We start from the raw sequence: 5985 nt of genomic DNA, 5'->3' as shown, positions 1-5985 counted from the left end.
TAGGTAGATATCCATGCCACGGAGAAGAACTGCACCTCTGCCCTCTCAAATTCCAGTAGGCCAGCCGCCCTGTATCTTTGACGTGGGCAAACACAAATTCGATGGCACTCTTTATCGATCGCGCAGCCACACACTTCATCCTTGTTTTCAATTCTATCAATATCTCACGTCCATGACTCCGTTTCACACACATTGCATATGTTACATTTTTCTGATTGAGATATCATCAACACATTGCCTCTGTGTCGCACAAACCATCTCTCTCACACCCACCCACAGTATGTACCTGCACCTAAAGAAGAAGTGCACGTAGGACGCACGTACTCACGTCTCGTTCCCGGCCACACCCACGCGGGTACACGGTGGAGTTCATTTCTGTATGAAAAGGCAGCCCACGTGATAATTTGACGTGTGTAGTGGTTGTTTACTCGAAGGAGGGTCGGGTACCACGCCTAGAATATAAAACGATTGCCGTGGGGAAAATGGGAAAATGGGTTTGTCTCTCGTGAGTCTCGTCACACAATCTCACACAAGGCCGCCGTGGCCTCTCTCTCTCAGCGTTGGTCAGTGATCCGGTTGCATCCCGTCCGCCGGCGGAAAGGGAGGATGTGCATCGTCTCTCCATTCGACGACGTTGAGGCAGCTCGTCCCGATCTAAGGTACTCGCCGTTCTCTCTGACCAAGCTCCGGCGTGGTAGGGCCTTCGCCACTTGCTTGCTGCCGCAGTATGGGCAGATCCCGGCCGCCGGCACCCTCCTAGTAACATCCCGACGACCCTCAGGTACAGCTTCCTCCGTCCTTGCTCCACTGCCCATCTTCCCATGTTGCTGCATGTGGATCTTCTTTAGTTGTTTGCTTAAATCGTATCTCGGCCGGCGTACTTTCCATCTTGTAATCTCGTCCTCAAACCATTTTTGATAAATCACCATGTGCTATCTTTCCCTTTTTACATGGAACATGCTTCTTGTTTGTCGGCGTATGTGTCTTCAACTCGTGTTATTGGGCAGTAATTGTTTCCTTTCGACCTCCTTTTGCAAACAGGGCTATCCATTTTCACCTCGTTGCTATTGCGACCTTTTGGTGAACTGCACAAATCACTTTTCTGAAGAGTGTTTTGTGCAATTCCGCCAAAATGTCACACGGGCAACCGTTTTACATTTCTGTGGGACTGCGGAAAGGGAGATTGGTTTTGCTATCCTCCTCATCCAACTCCGTGCCTAACCTTCTCCGACAAGAAGTTAGTCCTAAAGAAAGATCGTAGAGGTGATCGGCTTCTATTTATGTGTGTTATGTTTCATCATCTAGTTCCACTATTATTGTAATCACACTGACTGGATATCTTTGCAAACAGGGATGGTCCACCCGATTTTAGTGGAGCTGCACAAAATGATCGGACTGTGGTGTCCTTCATACACCTCTTTTTTGGCTACAGAGCTGGGTGAAACTAGCTGCCAAGCAATGAACACTGTGCCAAGGAAATGGAGCCATGCCTATGAACAACATCGATCAATTATATTTTTTTCTTTATTTGTACACCTTCTCACAACTTTGTCTTCAGTTGTGATGTGAATATTGGCGCTGATCTGTGAACCATTGAGATGCATTAGCCATGGTAGTTTCATTTGTATTTGATGGAATGTTGTAACGAGATAATCTCGAGGCAAGACACATTAATCCTAAGTTGAAACCTTTTTTTCCTGCGGGAACCAGAGTTGAAACCTTCATAGCATCATAGTACAATTTCATCAAAATTATGCGTACATATAAACAAATCCTGAAGGATTGATAGCAATGCCAGAAACAATTCAACTTCGTTTCGCCGACATGTTGGACATCCTTCATCCGGCTCCACCTGCCATGCAGCAATATTGAGTGCACAACACAACTTCAGGGAAAGATTCACCCCGGTCGTTGCGCCGCAGTAGTAATGACTAGTGAGCAGTCAAATCACAGAGCCCCACCTTTGCCACAGTAAGTTGCTCGGACGAAGCTACCATCATTTCTCTGTTCCTTGAATCCGCTGGTACTCCCATATTCCCACAGTAATAAGTTGCTCGGGCAAATCAACCATCACTATATCCGCTCACGTGTGATGACCACAGGAGCTATCCATTCAGATTGCATGTTAAAAAAATAAAGGCCGATAACTAATGTGGCAAACTTTTAAAAAAAACTAATGCGGCACCTCGGGCCAACGCGGCCAGATCGCATTTTGCACGAGAAATTACACACCATGTTTCGTTGACATGTGGTCCCGTTCCAACATATCAGTGAGACGACGACGAGTAGTAGGAGTATTTCCAAACCGACGTGTAGGCCGGGTGCCCCTTCATGAACTGTGGCAAACTGGCAACTGTCCACCGACTCTTCGCCTTTCCCTCTCGATTTGGAACTGCTGTCGCAGGCTTTTCCTCTCCCTCCTCCATTTTCCTTCAACCCTTCACCCTTTCTTCTGCCATTGTTCGATCGTCTTCTCCATGGAGGGAACAGGATGCAAACGACCCCGCTATTCTTGCCTCGATCTAAAAGATGACGTGGTGGAGGAACTCATTGATCGGTGCGACGTCATCACCTCGGCTAGCATGGCAGGTTCGTTCAAGCCTATTCTCGACTCAACTAATAACATCATTACAAGGAACCCAAGAGTCAAGGAGCGGTTTGATCTCCCCTATCTTCTTTGCCGTGACCCTGATGACTGGCGCTGTCACGACGGAGGCCTCGCCCTGTGCAAGTTGATGCCGCTTGATAATGATACGTATGATGTTAAGATGCCATCGCTTGAGGGCAAGGCTTGGGCAGGCGCAAATGGAGATTGGTTGTTTACATTGGGTCCAACTGCGAGTGGGAACTTGTGAATGTGTACACTCGTGACCGGGATCCACTTCCAAAAATCTCAGCAGACTGCCCAGAGGTTGAGCACACCGGTATTGTACGCACGTTCAAATACAATCATGGTGACTATCTTCTACGGAAGATAGCAATTTCTCGAGTTCCCACCCGCTCTTGGAATTACAACAACTATGAAGTTGTTGCTATCTTCGACAAGCTTGTTGCCGTTGTTGTTGGTTTGACTCGATGGACATTGCTCAAAAATTAGTTTCTGTACACGCATGAGTACTGTGATGCAATTCAATACGAGGGCCTTGTGTCTGCTGCCACCACTCGTGGCACTGTTTTTGCATGGAATTGTTATGATTTCAGTATGTTTGTCTTCCACCGTAATTATAATTGTTTCATCCACATGCATGCGGGTTAGCAAGTTTCCCTTTACTAATTAACCTTCTTCTTGTGTTTCCAAGGTCCTGTGAACATTCCACCACCTATACTTGAAAATTTTTATAACCAAGGGGGAGATGACGATGGTGATGATCACGAGCATGAGGACGAGCAACACCCATATACTCGTTGGCGCCTGGCAACTAATTCCGATGGATCACCTCTTCTCATGTGTATACAACCCACTGATGATGTTACTGCTAAGGAAGCAGCTGTAGTCTCCCATGGTCGCACTCTCCCGACCTATTCCAACACCCGTTGCATGGTATTCAGGATGGATACTAGTGTGCTAGCGCCAACACCTTCTCCCTTGTACAAAATTGATAGTCTTGGAGAAAACTCGCTCTTCCTTGGACAAAACTATCCGATGATGGTGAAAGGCGATCCAACTGCTGTTGACACGACGTTACTAGCACCATTTATGAGAAGCAACTGTGTCTATACCTCGGACATTAGCGTGGTCCCCTACCCTGGTACTGATATAGTAGGCCGCTTCAGCCTGGATGATCAGCCCTGCGTTGGTCTCGAGATCGACAATAGATGCCCCGTCCTAGAGAATCACTTGTGGTTCAAAGCAAGCGTTTCCAACGCCGAGGAATGGTTGAGTTGAAGTTCATTTCATTGCTTGTTATTTGTTGTGTGGTGAAAACTTTAGTATTTATAATGTATCCTCATTGTCGATCTGGGTTGATGACCTGTTGTATGTAATAAAATGATATGCCTATGATAAACTTACTAAATTTATGAATGGCTTTCGAGTTGCTTCTGTGAGTGAGTGGTGCGACGAGGTAAAAAAATATTTTCCGAATACATAATTGTACGTGCATTGCAACAAGTTATCGGATGAGGCCAATCAACAATAGTAGTACACTATTTGTACTAGCTTCACATGCTTCACGCGTCGTGCGGGTGTTTTTACTGTAGCCATATTGTACTACGTAACCAGCACCTCGAATCCTCGATACTAGTAGTAGTATATAGTAGTAAGTAGTAGGAGTAGTTGGGTGGCATGGGCCAGAACAAGCATTCACGTCCAGGAGTATGGCACACGCCACCAGCACGACTTCCATCTGACACCATATTTCTTGGAGTCCGTGCTAGAGAAATCTCTTCAACCTCATCGTTTCTCTAAATCAGCCATCACGCGGCGGGCGAGGTGGGGGTTTGCCGATAGTCGGTTTCCTCAACTGCGGTCCCACTTGTAAGACCAACTCCAACGCTCTATCAATATATGGATGTACTACTCTTCTTCCCAATACAAAAACTTGCATCCATTCTACTCCCTCTGTTCTACTGAGTTGTATTAGTGCCTTCTCGATGCATTAATTGTTGATCTGCGGAGGCTCGATCTTGCGTGCTTCTTTCTTCTTCGAGTGTAAAGAAGTAGACGTTGCTTCCTCACATCTAGTCTCATGTCTAGCCTCTATTCTAGTACTCCCTCCGGTCCGTTTTTCTCTGCGTCTAAGCAGCAACATGCATACCAAGTAGGAGTATCAACAAGTGCACTAATCTCATCTATAGCCTCTGTGCTAGCTAAAAGTGATCGAACATCTACTAAATTGCGCTCTATCAATATATGGATGTACTCTTCTTCCCAATACAGAAACTTACATCCATTCTACTCCCTCCGTTGCACAATACATGCCTTCTATTTGTCAAAATATATATGTATCTAGACATGTTTTAGTATATAGGCACATCCATTTTTGGACAAATGGAAGTCAAGTATTTTGGAACGAAGGGAGTACACAATAAAAATTTTAAGTTAGCACAACTAGTCTAATCCGAGAGCACAACCAAAAATTTGGTCGAGTTCTTCCTCCTTTTGCTGACACGTGGGATATCCAACATCTAGGTCGTGTCATGAAAGAAAATAGAGTGGTAGTAGTTGATAACTTGAAGCCACGAGATGTGCATCTTGGATTAAACTGTAAATAGAATCTTACTACTCTTGAGTAACTCCAAAAGCGGCCACCGAAGATCTTTATTGGATTTGTTTTTCATCGCCAGCATGTCGAGGTGAAAGATGTGCAGGTTCAGTGGGTACTCTTGCGTTTTCACTGACATGTGGGGCCGCATGTGAGCAAACAGACGATGGGCTCCGCGTGTCCGCTGGCTGGCTCAGAAGAGAGATAGAGGAGGGCTGAGCACGGACTGCAGGAAATTTGTTCTATGTTTTTTTAGAAAAGGAGGATGACCCCCGGCCTCTGCATCTTGATATTCGCGTGTGGTTGTTTCTAGAATAAAAAAAGGAGGTACCCCTACTTATGTTACTCCCACTACGCCTAGCCTCTTCCGGAAGTCGATGGTTAGTAGGTGACCTTGCACTTGGCTCTTCGCCTCTTCCGGAAGTGGATGGTTCTACAGTAGTGCTTCTGGCAATCTGACACCAAATGAACTGTTGCACGTCCACCGCTTGTAAGCAAAAGTTTCTCCTCGTGCTGCGAGCCACCGCGCACGCGTTGGCGAGGGAGAAGGCGTAATCAAGCTTCTCGTTGTTCTGCAAGTTGACGGGACACATCAAAGTTATTTACTAGTAGTACGTACTCTCTCCAAAAAAGGGCTAACCATGTCATTGCTACCATCCCGTGCTCCGTCGTTGAGTATGTGCACTATTCACGTGCCATTCACATGCCATCAAGGAGAAAAAAATATTGTGTAGGTGCCATCGAAGTGCATGACTCACTTATGGAAAAGGGTTTCCCCCTG

Source organism: Triticum dicoccoides, chromosome 7B, assembly GCF_002162155.2.
Source record: "Triticum dicoccoides isolate Atlit2015 ecotype Zavitan chromosome 7B, WEW_v2.0, whole genome shotgun sequence".
NCBI classification, from domain to species: domain Eukaryota; kingdom Viridiplantae; phylum Streptophyta; class Magnoliopsida; order Poales; family Poaceae; genus Triticum; species Triticum dicoccoides.
The sequence above is the reverse complement of the archived record's forward strand: the minus strand, read 5'-3'. Positions refer to the sequence as shown.